The sequence below is a fragment of the Vidua macroura genome, chromosome 4, assembly GCF_024509145.1.
Source record: "Vidua macroura isolate BioBank_ID:100142 chromosome 4, ASM2450914v1, whole genome shotgun sequence".
Taxonomy (NCBI): domain Eukaryota; kingdom Metazoa; phylum Chordata; class Aves; order Passeriformes; family Viduidae; genus Vidua; species Vidua macroura.
Window position 1 is genome coordinate 6,250,935 of NC_071574.1, and position 16,982 is coordinate 6,267,916.

At 39.0% G+C, this 16,982-nt stretch overlaps 1 protein-coding gene across 13 annotated transcripts in view; it reads left to right on the forward strand.

Moving 5' to 3' along the window:
- The window catches only part of MAPK10 (mitogen-activated protein kinase 10), a 137,741-nt gene that overhangs the window by 14,862 nt on the left and 105,897 nt on the right, over window positions 1-16,982 (forward strand). For 2 of the 13 annotated variants that reach the window (XM_053976077.1, XM_053976080.1), the window contains one exon: window positions 333-466. The exons of the other annotated variants lie outside the window; for them this stretch is intronic. The gene's annotated coding sequence lies outside the window, so the exon portion shown is untranslated. The remainder of the gene's footprint in view (window positions 1-332; window positions 467-16,982) is intronic. 13 annotated transcript variants of the gene reach the window in all.

The following is a 16,982-nucleotide window of genomic DNA, read 5'->3' on the forward strand; positions in this document are numbered from 1 at the left end:
GGGGTGGAAACCTTCAATTCTGGGGTTTACTGCAATTTTTTTGGTAAGATATAAAATGCTGTAAATTTATGGAATACAAAGCTATTTCCTCAGGATGCGGAACTTGGCTCCTTTGTGCCTGTGGTATTTTGTGCTATTTTCAGTGCTATAGAATTTTATGGGTTAATTGTCTAGCAAAGTATATAATCAGCGTTGCATATTTGCATTGGCATGTCAGTCTTGTTTTTTTTAAATAAATAGAATATGTAGTAAATCATAAATGGCTTTTCAGAATTAAAATTAAGTCAGTGAATGAATTGCTTTGTCCTTGCATATGGTGTGTTTGTTTGCAGAGTACCATGCTTGCTGTTGAGATTTGTGACTGAAGGATTAAAAAACAAGGACAAGAAAAAGGGAGGAAGGCGTGGGACAAAGACAAAGGACAAGCAACTTTGACACAGTTGTTCCTGGACCCCAGGTTTTGGATGTACGTGACATCCTGCAATTTTTTTTTGCAGGAGACTTTCACACAGTCAGTGAGGGTTTGTTAAACATTCGATAAGTCCAGTTGACAAGTGTGCTATGCTTGCAGCCTAGAAATATGGAGGGCAATGCAAAGGGTGTTTGCATAAGAGGGCAAAAAAAAGCCTGCTGCTAATATGACATTAAGCCTTTGCCATTGAAGTTGGTTGGTAGGACAAGCAAGCACCATGGGAAAAATCTGCCAGGGGAACAAGCGCGATTAGTTACCAGCATTTGAATTATTCATCCAAATTAGGACTTCAATCTGTTAATAAAATTAGGAGTAGGAAAACATAAGCAGGTATCTGATGCTGGTGGTAGCTCCAGATTGGAAAAACTTTTGCCTTCAGTTAAGTTGTCTTGAAGATGGGAAGTTGTTTTAAGGACACCATGGCTGCATGCAGGAGGGAGGACCAGCAACCCAGTAGAGAACCTTGTGGCTTTCTGAATTAAGTGTGGCTGAAATATCATCAAGGGGATGAGACAAGCCACAGGCACAGAGAGACCCAGGCACATGCTGGTCCTTAACTGTGAGATTTCCTGGTCACTTCAGTAGCAGCAGTCTCCTGTAGCTCTGTGACATTGTTTGTGTTCTCTGGTCCATCAGAGGCCTGTCAGCACTGAGGCTTCACTGTTGCAACTGTTCTTATTTTCTCTTTGTCTAGAAGGCATCAAATAGGCTATTCTGTCCAATAATTTTGGTGTCTTTACTCTCCCAATTCTCCATTTTTCCCTCTCTCATCTTGTGCTTGGGGAGGGCTGTTGGGTGTGGCACATGAGGTGATGCTCCAGCAGTGCTGTGGGGGGAATAGTGGTGGCACTCCTTCTTCCAGGCAAGGTCCAGCCACACATGATGGCCACAGCTGACTGAAATCTCCTGATTTTGCTGACAGTTTTCTTACTGACAGTTTTCAACTGCTGTTGAAATTCTGGAGAGCTGTTTCCTTGAAGACTTGTTTTTTAACCTTACAGAGTTTAATTTAGATTAAATAGTCCTGTTGGTGATCAGTGAAGAATTAATAGAACCTTCAGTTCTGCTCAAATCGTGTTTGTTGATACAGACATTTGGTTTGGGTCAATATTGGTCAACATTGGGCAATATTGGATGCCTCTCTTCATCTCAAGTCTTGGCTTTTGCTGGATATTAATTTTGCACTTGTTTATTTTTTTGGGGTTTTTTTTGGTTTTTTTTGAGATTTTTTGTTGTCTTTTGCTTTTTATTGTTGTTGCTTCACACAGCACCTACCCACACACCCCTCCCCAGCACGAAGTATCTTTTTTTTTGTGACCATGGAAAACTACCATTGCATTCCCAGGCACAGCAATTCTGGGCAGGGAGCAGTACAGGTCCCCAGCTCTAGAGAAGCTTTTTTAAAGGTACTTTGTTTTAGCATCAAATACTTACCCTCTTTTTGAAAACTTCATGAGCAGTGCCTTATCTAAACAGATTTTTTGTTTGTTTGTTTGTTTATTTACCTCTTCTGATGAGCCTCTGAAGTACAAATCGGTGACAGGGTTGGAGGAAATGGAGTGAGCTTATTTTCTTTCTGTTTATTGTCTGGAAATGATCCCGGAGTTCTGCCTTTATTTGTATACATTGTGTAAGTGTCAGAGCTTAAGCTCACAGAACACATTTGCAGAAGATTTGGGAGTGATGAAGTGATATTTGTTTTGACAAATACGTTATGGCAGGTAAAAGCAAATTATTTTGCTCAATTCTTTCCATACAATAACTGTGTAATCCTCAGTGTTAGGTACTTTTATAAGTCCTGAGTTGTCTTCTGAGCAAGCCACTTAAAGGATTTCATATTGTTGTTTGATTAAAGGAAGAACTGTGCTCTCTAGGATTTACAAATTTGTGAGAGAGTCTTACTGCAAATTTTACGTTATCTTGGTAACTTGATCTGCATAAAATCATAGAATGGTTTAGATTAGGAGGGACCTTAAAGATCATCCAGTTCCAAGCCTCCCTGCCATGGGCAGGGACACTTTCCATTAGACCAGGTTGCTCAGGGGCTCCATTCAGCCTGGGACTTCCAGGGATTGGGCATCCACAAATTCTGTGGGCAGCCTGTGCCAGTGCCTCACCCTCATAATAAAGAATTTGTTCCTGATATCTAATCTAAACCTTCCTTCTTCAGTTTAAGGCAATTTTCCCTTGTTCTATCACTATGCACCCGTGTGAAAAGGTTGTATACTCCAGCTCCAAAAGGCTTCAACTTTCTTGTAGCCCCTTTAGGTACAGAATGGTCCAGGGAGCCTTCACTTCTCTGGGCTGAAAATACCCAGCTCTCTTCCTGCCTTCAAGGGAGAGGTAATTCAGCCTGTTTTCCAGTTTAGAGATTGTACCAGTGACAATCATATGTGTAGTTTATTATAGTATATAGCAAACAGAATGGATTTTTATGGAGGCTATTTTAATTTTTTTTTAATTTGGCTTCTAGTGATGACAGATCACCTAATGCGTTACTAGGTATTGTTTCTTGATTGTTTTGACACTAAATTTAATTTGCATGTTGCCTCTTCATAGCTGTAATATGGAAAACAAATGTAGGATTTAGAGAAGAGGGGATTAGTGATAGCAAGATGCATATAAAATCATCTCACACTGTTTTAAGAGCAAGCAATTGCTGGCTTGCAATTCAGAATTCATTTTTCTAATACGCTTATGTTAACAGTTTTATAATTAAGCTTCACTTAAAATTGTAATAATAATTTCCTTTTCCATTCAAGCATAACAAAGCATTTAAACAAGCATTAATAAGCCTCATATCCTCTTTGAAAAATAAGTATTATTGCCCTATTTTATAGTTGGGTAAACATAATTGAGGGTAAGTGATTTAGTCTGAAGTGACAAATCCTGCAAAGGGCACCTCCTGGATACCCTTACAGCTCTGTGAACCTCAGTGTTAAAGAGCAGATATTGGGGTAGATCCTTGAGTATTGAGGCTTAGTAACCAAAAACAACCTCAGCAATGCTTAATGTAGATGGAAAACTGTAAATGACATGCATTGTGGCAGAAAATGTGGCTCTGAGATTCTGGTGGAAAAGACAGGTCTGTGGTGCATCAGCCTGGGCAAGGGTGGAGATCTCTGTGCTCTCTGCTGCTGTGGAGATGAGGAGCCAAGGAACATGTCCTGGAGTGGGTGACCACAAAAGCAATCCATGAGCATCCTCTGAGCAAAGCATTGTGCCCAATCTGTTATTTCACAGCTCACTTGTTCAAACATGAAGACCCTGAATCTTGGCTGGGTTATAGAACTTTGATCCATCCCTTGACAAAATGCCCGAGCTGGATGTGAAGGACCTTGTGTGTTACCTCAGTTCTTTGAAGTTTGTCCAGTAGCTTCCAAGCAAAGACTTTGTATGTAACCTCTTGATAATGGGTGCAAACAGAAAAAGAAAGCAGTCTAAGGTCAGTTGCACATTCACATAAGGAAAACTTTAATTTCTTTTGGGAAGTTGATTGGTGGGAGATTGTCAAGATGCATTTAATGAATAAAAAACCTAATAGAGTAAAATTAGACTGAATTAAAGCTGACTTTGCTGCCACTTCCAGAAATATATCCTCACCTGCACCACAGCAGGAAATGCAGACTAATTACAGATCCCTCAGTGGAAGGCATACCACAGCAGGCTAGGAATAGAAAACCTTCCTTCCTTCAGAAGAAAAAAAAATGAAATAGAAGCAAACCGTCATAAATAGTGATGAAGCCACCTGAAAATTAAAATCCCACCTTTTGGGAAGATGGAGAATTTCAGTGTGGCCAAAGACTGCTGTTGGCTTCTTAAATTACACTCTGGTGTTGCTTACTGATATTTTTCAGAGATATCATCACTGTACCTATGTAGCCTGTGTAAAGTTCACAAATACCAAAGTTAATGCCATTTACATTGATCAACAGCTTACATCCACTACTGTGGTTGAAAAGGCCATATAACATATGTTGTATATAACAATGCATATATACATTGTTGTATAGCATATAGAAACCTGTCTATTGTAAATTCAATATTACAAATTTATAGGCAAAACGTTTTGATATGACTGAAAAGTCTTTTTCTTTCTATTTCCTGAGAGGTAATTGAGATATGAGAACATAAGGTGTTTCTGGTAAGTATTTAACCTTGATGCATATTAGAAATTCAAGTACTTACCATATCTAATCAGTATTTGTCCTTAAATTAATTATTAAATAGAAGTTACATTCATGAATATTGATACTTACCCACAGATTAAAGGGGTGATGAGTCAGTTGGTACCTGACTTCAACAGAAGGAGCAAAAATTGAAATAGTGCTGTCTCTTGGTTCATTTTTAGGAGTGAACAACAATGATAAGGAAGTTTTATTTTCTAACAGGAAAGAATATAATTCTTTTGCTGCCTAGTTGGTGTTAGTAGTAGACTAGAAATAAATCTAGTCTGTCTCTAGGAGGTTTTATAAGGAACCAAATAAGCAATGTAATCTGGATACTAGAGTCAAAATGGAAGAAAACAAAAATTTGGGGTACTCCTCTGCATTAGCCTGTAGTTAGTTTTGTTTAACTTTGATTTGAGATGTAACAGCATTCAGTGACTACTGAATTTTTGTTATGAAAAAAAATATTCAGCTGCATCCTGTCATTTTTGGATGCTTTACTGTTACTATCAGCAGCATTTCTGGATGCAGTATTACCCACAGGACTGAAAAAGAGCAAGTTCTTTACTGGGGTAATTGTATGCATAACTTAATTTTAAGCAACTGACGCATCCCAATATATCTAACTTTAAGCAGTTGAACGGCGTCTTCATCAGATATCCAGGTACTTAAAATTAAGCACAGCACTAAGAACATTACTGCATTATGTTGGAACACAGAAAACAGAATTGCAGCACAGCAGAAACAAAGTTTCCACAGGCAGAAGTCAGTTTTGTCTCCAATGTAAGTTTTTGACAACCTCCCACATGCACAGTTGCATGTACATCATAGTTTTATTCAACCCCAACAATATCAGGACGTTTGTTGGCTAAAATTCATGGACTTTCTCACTGCCACTGCAGTTAGACCAAGAGTGAAATAAAAGGCATGGGGCTGAAACAGAGCTCTCATTATTAGGTATCAGACAGCTATAATCCCATCTGTGAAGATGTACAGCCAGCATCTGGGTCATGTGAAATACTCCCTCCCTCCAACCAGAAGCCTTCTAATGATTATTCATGATTAATTTTAAAGCAAGCTCTGCAATATATTAAGTGAATGTATTCTCATATTTAGAATCCCTCCCACTGAACAGCATTTCAAGCAGCTATTATTATAACAGTCCTGACAACTCCCTGATTAATCCTCATCCATGTGTGTCAGATATTATTAACACTTAACTAGTCAAAGCTCAATCTTTATTATTCTTTGAGCCTGTTTCTTCATGCAGAGCCTGAGTGGAGCTGTCACACGTGTCACTCTGTCAAGCATGACCCGTTCCCACTTGTTAATTTGCTTCCTGACATGTCTTGTGTAAAATGCCTCTCTAAAGATGGTGGTGGCAGCTCTAACCACTGTGCATGACTGGTGCACATGTCAGCGGTGGTGGCTGCTGTCCTTTGAGGATAAACAAGTGTGCTGTAGGTATGGCACACAGTGCAGTGTTAGCTGCTCCCCATGCACGCTGCCCTGATGCTCTGCTGACGCTCAGTCTGCTGTGAGTGCAGTGCTGGGCACCAGTGGTCACCGTGTGGGCACAACCTTGGCCAGAGCAGGTGACTTGGCTCAGATACTCCCAGGAGTGTTTGCCCTGCTGTTCCTGGTTTCTCATCTGATCTGTCATGTAGCAGTTGCTGCAGTGGGCAAGATAGGTTTCCTCTGGCACATTCTGCAACTGTATCTTCTGGAATAATCTCTACAATTTCGGGTTTAGAAGTGACTTTGAATTCACTGGGTGGGTTCTGTCAGTTAAGAGTAGGTGTCTCATGCATTTGTCTTCTTTCATTACAAACTGAATTTTACCTGGACTGACCTTAAAATTTTCTGCTTGGGCCTTTGCTGTCTCTGGCTTCAGTCTGCCTGAACTGATGCTCTTATGCTGTCATTAGCTATAATGTGCTGACAACACCTTCAGGTTTTATTTTTTTGTGTTCATTAGCAAAAATACTTTGTCAGCTTTTTAAATTTAATTCCCAGAAATAAGAAGAATGCAAAGCATTTTTCCCCTCCTCCTTCAAAGGAGGACAAATCTGATCTGATTTGTCAGTATCTCTATGGATGACTAAGTATGTTTTTAGCAATGTGGCTGCACCGAATGTCTGCTACAGGAACTGAGGGATGCTATCTCTCTACAGCCTTGCTAAGAAAACTGAAGTAGAGGTGGATTCTATTCTTGCTGTCTCTCTCTTAAATTTGACCAGGCTCATGCAGAGTGGGCTTCAGCTGCGAGTCCGTCCATTTACCAGCTCTGTCATTGCAAAGAACCTATTTCTGCACCCACATATGATGGTTGTCACTCAACAGTTGATGTATTAATTGGGCTTATTCAAGAACTCTTGTACTTCATCACATTTCTGGATATTCCGCTCTCTTTTGGTGTTGTCTCTGTTTATAATAAGATTATAATGCATGCTAGCTATAACTTTATATATTTATCCAGCTGACATTAAAATAGAAGTGGAGAATTGAAGAGTGGCCTTATTCTTGAAATGGAAGATTTCACTACTAACTGTTCTCTGATCTCCATATGTTACCGAACTAAAATTCAGGTGGTTTTTTTAAGTACCTTTTTCAAATGCAGGGTAGTAGATGAACTTCAGCTGCAGTACTAAAGTTGAAATGTGTGAGTATATTGCTTTCACACTGAACAAAGTGCAGTTGAACTCCAGTCTTCCACTGAACTAGCAGGGTTCCTTTCCCAGTATGGCTCAGAAATGAGTCCTAATACACGCAAGGATCCTGACTGATAACTTGCATTGCCTTGGTGCAACGTGTCTGCAGTTTGGGCGTTTTCATTTGAAGATTTTTTCACTCTTCATCTGTGAGGTCTTATACACAAAAACAGCTTGATCACATCTGCCTTCAACAAACCATTTGCAGGTCTTGAATGACTCATTTTTGTCTATTTGCTTGGGAGAAGAGGGATTTAATTTTCTGCATTTTTGCTGATACTTCAAGTACTGATCTTATTTTGTGTGGCTTTGTGCAATTGCAGAGTCCTTTCAATTTGTGTGACCTGTTGTTCTATGTTTACCTTCACTGGTCCAGGTCTTGCTTTCCTTACCTTGAAAATACTTTTGTGCAGGCTGGTTAATACAAGAAGTCTCAGTTCTTTGAGGCTCTGCAATTATATGTTGTTTTTTGCACCTTAAAGCAAGGTCTTTCAATACCTCTAATTTTTGTCTAGTTAGAATTGCTGGAACTGCTGGGACTTCCTCACAGGACCTGGTGTATTGTTCTGTCAGTCTGCAGTTAGAAACATTTTTTTCCCTACATTTGAAGCTATTTTGTTCATCACCATCCATTTTGATCCTCTTTGCTAGTTTCATTCACTGTCTTTTGTTGCAAGTGGTAAAGAAACCCTCACTTCTGGCCAGCTCAAGAGGTTGTCAGTAGAAATTGAGGAATTTTTTGGCATCTCTCAGCTTGCTTTACACACACACACCCAAATAAGTGAATCATCCCCATGGAGTCTTTGTTTAATGTAGCTGAAATAGAAAAAAGTGTGTAGAGTGAGAGATGATTGGCAGGCAAATATCAGTACAAAGCAGATTAAAAAAATATATCTAAGCTTGTGGAGAAATGTTGATTCTAAAAACTAGTTTTAGACACAAAGGCCAATATGAAGAAAACTGACAAAAATCCTGCAGTAGGAAGCTGAATATATCTTGGTGCAGCCTGTGCATTTGTAAATTCATAACAATAGCAGCTGCTGCACCAGATAGTCTCTCTGGCTCACTCCCTGTCCTTCCCTGTGAGAAGATAAGAGGAAGAAAATGGGAATTGCATTATGTTTCCTGTTCCTGTTAATTTCAGATCTGGAAAGGGCTTCTGCTTTGCTCTGGTAATTGGGTTATATACTGCAGAAGACCAATATATTTTCATGATTAATAATCTGTTTTGGCAAATTATGTATTTCTGTGAAGCCCATGGAGGACACTGCATTTTAGTCTTGGAATAACCATGGTTTGCTCATTTATAAATATGCTTCTCTGCTCTTGCATAAATGTGCATAAATCACATTTCAAACATGAGATAATCATCAGCAGTCAGTAAAAAAAGATATTTCCATGGCAACAGTTGCTAAATTGAACAGTGCCTCGGTACTTCCTCCCTGGTTTTGTCCAGAAGCCTTCCTGACTTACCCATGAGTAACCAAATAATCATACCTGTTAAAAAATAACAGCCTTACCATTGCCCCTGTAAAGAATTATTAGAGCACAAATTAGCAGTAATTCATTACTGCTGACAGTACTGGGCATCACCCTTTTACATCTGCACTTCTGAAACTCTCCATGGGCTCTGTCAAGTTATTGTGGCTTTTCCCCATGCCTAGTGGAGTTGCTGTAATTGTATTTTGAGAACTCTGGAAAAATCATCTGGCCTGGATTAAAATCTGACCAACCTTCCTGGTTTCTTCTTGAAAGAAAAGAAGAAATTGTGGAAGTGATGGCACTTCCTGTGGCTTTATGGTCTTTCTTGCTTTTCTTTGTATACGTCCAGGAAAATTGCTGTTTAAAGGAATGAGCTGAAGTGTTCAGTAGACACGTGGAGGTTATTGATCTTAAATGTACAGGTAACATCATGGTGAGCATGAGGATTACACGATGATGGACGCTGGGCTGATGTGAGGGCTACTCCTTTGATACCATACTTGATGGGAAATTTTAAGAGGGACTGAGGCAGGTCAAGAGGGACCTTTATAGGAGCTCATCTGTGGTGGAATGTTATAAAAGAAAATTGGGGGTTGTTTCCATGAACAGTCAACAGCACCTTTCTGCTGTAATGTTCTCCAGGATTAATTATTGTTAGGCAGTTTCTAACCAGAGGAAATATTTTACTTTTAAATCTACCTTATCACTAGTGTAAACTGTTCTAAATTTCAAATAAAAGTTTTCTAAAGAAGAGCTCAAACAGGCAGAGAATTAACTGATATTTTTTATTTCCATTTTTTTTTCTTCAAGTATAAGCTGCAGGGACATACTTTGACTGTGTCTGTATTGAAAGAGGAAAATCTCTTTGCTAGTATCTAAAATGTTTCCTGTCTACAATGCTTTTCCTGAGTCTCAACCCTCTCAGTAGCTTTTTGTTGTTGTTGTTGTTTTGTAAGGCATAAATTCATGTGGCCTTGTTCCATCAGCACTGTGCTCTATTTCACCCCTTTATGTGACCTGGCTTGTCTTGTGCTTTGTCTTTATCTTGGCCTGTTCTTCCTTCTTCCAAAACTGGAAACTTGAGGACTGAAGAGAGAGTGGCAGAGGCGGACCACGCTTATTCCTGCAGCTTTAGGAATCTGGTGGGAAGCTGAAATCTGCACTGTTCTGTTCCCTATCTCCTAGAGCTATCTTAGGCAAACATGGAGAATACAGATGCTAAAGCATTCAGAAACATTTGCTTTCCTTTTGGGGCAGTTGGAGATGTAGAAATGGACTCTCTAATGGGAGGCAACTGAGGAATAGATGATTTGCTAAAGGACTTGGAAGGATGACAGCTGTCATGTGTCATGGGTTTTAAAATCCTGTGTGTTCCTGACCAAAATGGGACTGTTATCAGGTTGTTTGGTGTATGGTAATTTCTGAAATGAATGCAGAATATTAGCAGGTCTTAATTGATTTTGCACCTGCTTTTTTTTTTTTTTTTTTTATCTGAGAAGTAAAATTAAATTTAGTCACTGTTGTTCTTTATTAAGAAAATGGAATGAAAAATCTCAGCTGCTTTTAACTGTCCCTGCATCTCCAAACCAGCTAATTTTGTGTTTCCATCTGACTCTGTATGTGATCAATTGTGCTTCATCTGATGTGTATGAAGAGAGTTTAGTGAAGTTGACCCAGGCAGAATGAAAAGCTGTTAATATGGCCATTCTGAGTTCAGGAGGTTGTGTGATTGTATTCTTATAAATTTCCTCACAAATCTGAGAAAGAGCAGCTGTGTAAAGTCAGTTTCCCAAGGAGCACCATTTGCTTCTACACTGAGAGAGCTTCTCCATGATTTCTGGCAGCTGTCTGTTCCACTGGAGTAAATTTTAAGAGGCTCTTTCTCATTATTAAACTTGGAGGATCAGGAACACCAATGATACCTTTTTCAGTGTCATAATTAAACACAAAAGGCCTTATCTTGGAGTTTCTGGAAATAGTTGTGTGGAGCTATTTCAGGTTTAAATGCACTAATTGACTTTGGGATGACTTGACCATTTGTTGGTTTTACCAATGTATGAAAAATTACTTTTTTTGTGCTCTTTTGGTTTTATTTGCCTGCTGAGGTTGTACCTCAAATTGTGTGTGGAGTTCACAGATGTACTCAGCAATATTAGGAATTTCAGGTAGAGTTATCTGTAATTTAAGTATCCAAATCCCTATTTCAGGGTAACTTAGCATGGGACACATCACCAGGAAATCAGACAGACTAGAAAAGGGGTATGCAGTATGGGGAGAAAAAGCAAAAAAAAAGGAAATTGTAAAAGGTGTAGTAAAAAAACACAAAGAAAAAGAAAAAAAAACGAGATGCAGAGGGAAAAAATATACTTGAAAGAAGGAATGTATTGAATTGTGAGGCAGTAAGGAAGTTCAGGAATGGAATTAAGAAGGACTGAAATTGGTGAAGAAAGATACCATCCCCTGTCTGAATTCTGTGCTTCTCCACAAAGCCTTTTTCTCCAAGCATTTTTTTCTCCAAGCCTTTCAGATGGACGATCCCCTTTGTCTCCTCTGTCTTCCTGTGGCATCTTCAGTCAGCCTCTGTTTGTGTTCCATGCACTAATTCCTCACTCTGGTGGTTTACAGTCCCTCCAGAGGAATGGCAGCTGTTGCCAGCAATTGAAGTGGCTCTGTGGCTGTTTTGTGTGAGCAACAGGGCTGGTAATTTTATGGGTTTTCTCCTCGTACCTCACAAGAATTAAACCTCTGTTGATGAGGGTAGAAGTGAGCTCTGCTGGCTGCTGCTGTAACTCCCAAGGCAGTCACCACTTGCTATTGGAGAAACGTATCTTCATGAGACCAGTCCACAGCAGTGATTTTATCTTTGGCTTTTGTAAAGGTAAACATGTAAAAACTGGGCACTCTGAAATTCCTGCTTTGTGTCTCTTTTTTTCTTTGCAATTTTTCACCCCCTTTTTGGCATCTGTCAAGAGACATGCTGCTTTGAGGCAGTGACTGACAGCACAGGTCAGAAATGTGTTTTGCCTGTCCCTCTGAAAGTGTGTGTTTGTTGCACAGAACTCATTCAGATTCGTGTCACGTGTGTAACGCTCAGATGTTGTGAAATGCTGCTGAGTGAGACCTGACCTCTCGGGCTGATGCTGATTATTATGCTCAGTACAGTGCATCCAAGCAGTGTTTGCCTCTGCAAGGTTTAATAATGAGCAGAAGATGAACTAGTTAGACATATACCTGAGTTTTATGTATTTACACCTCCTGTCATGTGTGTTTGTTTGTTTCTTAGCTCCAGAGACAGAAGTCAATGAAACCAAATGTGGAAGTAATGGAAAAAAAAATGTTACTGTGTGAGGTGTATTTGTTTCTGAATTCAGTGTCTTGAGATCAAATAAAAATTAAATAAGAATAGCCTTAAATTAATATTAAAGATAAACAGATCTGAATAATTTTTAATTTAGCTTCTGAACATAAATTAATTCTTTCTTCATCATGAGGACATTAGACCTCCATTCCAGGGTCTTCTGTAGAATTTTAGCAAGACTTGGTGCCCTTTTTTGTGACATGGCTGGTGGTGACTCTCAGTAAAGGCAGTTGATAGATGGAGTGCTAGGGTGATGAATAGTGCAAGCTCTGTTGGTTTTTAGCAGTGGCTGCTGTTCACTGCCTGTATTACTGCTGTTGTTAATGGCACTGCTAAGATGGTAACTTCCAGACTGTGCCCCCTTATAAAGTCTGCAGAGAGGTGCTGGTTTGGGTCATTGAAGAGAGGAAAAAGCAGCTTACACCACTTCTTGTACATCTCTGCCAAGGGATGGAGGCCTTCCATAACTTGACCTCTACTTGGATGTACAAAATACAACTTGCAAGCAATTCAAACTGTTACGTTTGTGCTATGTATTAATGGTCTGGTCAATGAATTCTAATATTCCTAATGAGTGTAGGAAGGGCGAAAATGTAACTGCTCTGTTAAAGACTAATTCCTTGTGAGTGTGTGAATGGAGCTGGACCAGGTGACAGTAACAGAGTTACAAGTTGGGTACTTGACCACTCTTCTGATCATTTCACTCATCAGCAACATTTCTGCATGTCAACAGCCTGCATAACTACTTTGGACTTCATTGCACTGAGAACAAAATAGACACAGCTCATACTAACAACTTTTTGCAAAGCATAAAGCATGAAAGGATTTGAAATCTCTGAGTTAAGAGTTCAGAGCATGCAGGGCTTTGTGTTCTCTTGTGGTTTGATGATAAATTTGCATCTCAGGAACCCATATTAGCAAGCATAGGAAAACATTTACCTCAGCCAAAGGAGCTTTTTGTTTGTTTGCTGAGCAGTACAACCTTGACGCAATGAAAGACCCTGAGCGTCTCCACATGTCCTCAAGGAATGCTCCTGTTTTCTGGGTGGAAGCAACTTTGGTGGTGTTTCAACATGTGATGTCATTGTGTATGGAAAACATCTGGGATGTTAAGCAGAACCGATCTTCTGAATGAAATAATTTTGGCATGTCAAATGGCCTGCTGAACTGAAACTGACTCACAGACTGCTCAGTCCCTTGTCACAGATGAGAACCATCATTAATCAGCAGTTTAGAGAGTTCAGGATCTAAGCTGAAGCAAATAACTCCACTTATGTTGAAGATAAATGGTTATTGACGTGGGAAGATTTGCCAATACTATTAAAATTATCAGCAACTGTTGCACTGTCAGCAGTGGAAAATGTTCAGAGTTAATTTCAAGTTGATATCTCAGAGCTTTCATCTGAACACCTGCTGTTCAGGACTGGAATATGAAACATTAACTGTGATTATTCCCCCTTCCAAGCCCCACTCCAAAAGGCACCCAAATCCAAGCAGGTGTTACACCTTAAATTAAAATTATGTCTAACATTAGTTTAAAAGCTGTAATAGCAGGGACATGACTAGATTGTATAGAAAGTTCCTCAGGTTTGGTCTTTGTAACAAAGCAAAACTACATTCTGCTGAGGGATCAGGGAGTAAATTTCTTGTGGAACACAGCCTGTGGAAAATGAGACGGCTGGCCATTTTTGGGTAAAGATGAGCAGTGTTGCTGTTCACTGGGAGGGACAGGAGAAGAGACAAAAGGCTTCCATGCTCAAAGAACCACCCCATATTCAATGAGTCTGACTAGATAAATGCACGTGGTATACAGATAGCTGGTGTATGTGCTAGATGTGCAGTAAAATGTGGGCTTTAGAAGTGCTCTTGATTTAGGAAATGTAAGTAACATTAAAATAAACAGGACACATGGTCCATGTTGTGATTTCTTTTACACCGTTGTATATCTGGTCTTACTTAGTGTGATAAAAGCTAAGAGTTTATGGAGTTGTTCTTGGAGGAAAGGAAATAAGAATTAGCTCTCAATCTTTTTGGGGTTTTTATAGTCCAATTTTGTTTTTCATCAGCTTCAGCTCACTGGGTAGTTTGTTTGTGTTTTGGATGAGGAAAAAAGGGAAAGAAGAAGAAGACAGAGTATATTTTTTTCAATTTTAATACACAATGTTAAAGCACTTTTTTAAAATCAAATACTTTTTCTTTTTTCTATCTTCTTAAAAAAAACAATGTTTGCATGCAGGCATTTAGGAACCCTCACAGCAACTTAATGAGAAATGTAAAAAGCTACCTTTATTTTTGAAACAGATGCAGAAATTAAAGCAGGAAGCAAGATTCTGAAGGCTTCCACTGATTTGGAGTATTTCTCACTTTTGAGTTCCCAAAGAAAAGATACTTTGGAGCTGAATGTGCTCAGACTCCTATGGAAAGTCACTGAATTTGTGAGTCTGTTACTAGTTCTAGATTTCTGCCCTTGCAGACAGTTCACATAGTCAGAGCTTGACACAGGATGAAGAGAATTACTGAAATTAACTGCCCCCTGTGAATTGTAAGTGCCTATCCATTTTTATACCACCAGAATTGCTTTGATAGCTGCACAAATGGATTTGTTGCCTGGAAATTGAGGTGTTGGGAAACCTCTTTGGAAGCCCTGGAAGAGTTGAGCAGGTAGGCAGCGGGTGGAGCAGTGTCAGCCCACTCAGTGAGCAGGGAGCTCTCCTGTGCCAATTCCTCTGTGTTTTCTGTAGTAAGGTTTGGCTTATTGGATTTCACTATGACTTTTTTATCTGACTGTTCCCAATGTCCATGTGGATGTTGTGATTTATGTTTGATATTTCCAGCCTCATTTACTGTGGGTAGAATAGCCTTTTTGAAAAATGTGCAAAATAATAACTTAAACCAATGATCTGAGAAGTCCAGATTATTAGAATTTTTACATTGCACATGCAGGTAAAAGCAGCCTCACCTAGATTGTTGGATCATTTAATCTCTGAACATGTTGAGTTCTGTTAAGAAATGTACTAAGGCTGGGTCAATTTCAAGCTGTTTGTCCTACTGAACTTTATTTCCTCCAGTATGTCATCTTTTCAAAATGCATCTGTTTTTAGAAGGTCTTTGTGTAGACTGTGTTGTTTCACACATAAGAAATGATTGAAGGTGTAATTGCTTTTTGAAGCTCCATTTGCATTTTCCTTAACACGTTAAATCACTCACATTGTACATGCCAGATCTACCTTATCTGACATCTGCATTTTAATATGTTCCTATGCTGAGAAACAATTTCTAACTCTCCTAATTCTTCCAATTTCTAACTCTCAGTACTAGATGCAGATGCTAGCTAATGTTTTGGAAATAATATTTTGCAGGATAATGCCCATAGGAAGATGAAATGGAAAATGTCGTAGAGTCAGTGTTAATTTAAATAATTTTGCTTTATTTCACTGTCAGTGCTTTTTGTTTTTTTTTTTTTTAATACAGTGGAATTTGTGGCAAAGCTTACTAAGATAAATTTGGATAAATTTACTGTAGATTTTAATATACCCATTCATCTGTGAGCTGTGCTTTTATTTAGAGATTTTCCTGTATTTTCAATGGTTTCATATTTCTTTACCCAGATTAAGGTTAGGCTCTGCTCACATTATTCTGTCCTGGCAATACAAAGATATCATAGACTAGCCAAATAAACAAATTTGCATATACTTTTTCATTAATGGCTTTGATTGAAAAATTATTTTCTGTAGTCTAAAACCTTAAAAGTGACTTGAATTCCAAAATATCAAGAGTGATGGCTTTATGTTTTGAACTGAGAATAGGCATTTTGCTGTTGTCAACAGCAGCAAGGAGGAAGACTACAGGTATTGTAATAAAAATTTCTTGGCAGTTGGCCAGTTAAATGTTTTGATATAGACAGGTCAGTTTTGTCTGGGATAAGAGGCAGATATGCAGCATGCTGTTGGATATGAATATTATTCATATGCTGCTTTTTTTCCTCCCTTGGAACAGCTGATGATATTTTAAAGACGGACAGAACTGTGGTTGCCTACGGCCCTTCCAAATGAGGCTTTCTGTGTTGTACCAACAAAGTACTGCTATCTATTGTTCAGGAAACAGACTGAAAAATAATAAAACAAGACCAGACTGGGATTTTCGTTCCCTGTTTGCTTTTGCAAATGCTTGTGTTGATTCTAGGGCAAGATGTATGGCCTGAAGCTAAAGGAGGAAGAAACTTTTCACTGGATATTAAGACATCACTCCCAAAAGGAAGAGCAATTAGTAAAATAAACCAAGTGATCATGGAGGCAGCAGTGCTGCAAGTAAACCATAGATTTTCAAATAATGATTGGCAAGGTGCCACACAAAGAACAGAGGCTGGACTCTCCTAGCTAGGGTATACTGTGCCCGTAACTCTACCTTACATGAGAGTTTCAAAACAGCAGGACTTCATTCTGAAATCACACTGCACATCCAGATGGTACTTCAGGTTGTCCACTGAATCTCCTCTCCTACAATGTGCTTTTTACTATGACATTTTAGCTAACTAATTAGAAATTCAAATCTCCATACAAACTGAGTAACTTCAGGTCAGGAATGCACTGTTGCTCTATTTGTAGCGTGCTGCTCTCCTTGATCAGTGCACACTAGCAAGTTCCTAAGCATGTAAGGAATGCCAATGAAATGAATGTAATGACTGTTGGCTTTGAAGTAAGACATATATTAATTTTCTGGATCAAGACAATGCAGACAAATAAAAGCATCTTTGGAATAGGGAATATGTTTTCTATTATGAGTATTACATT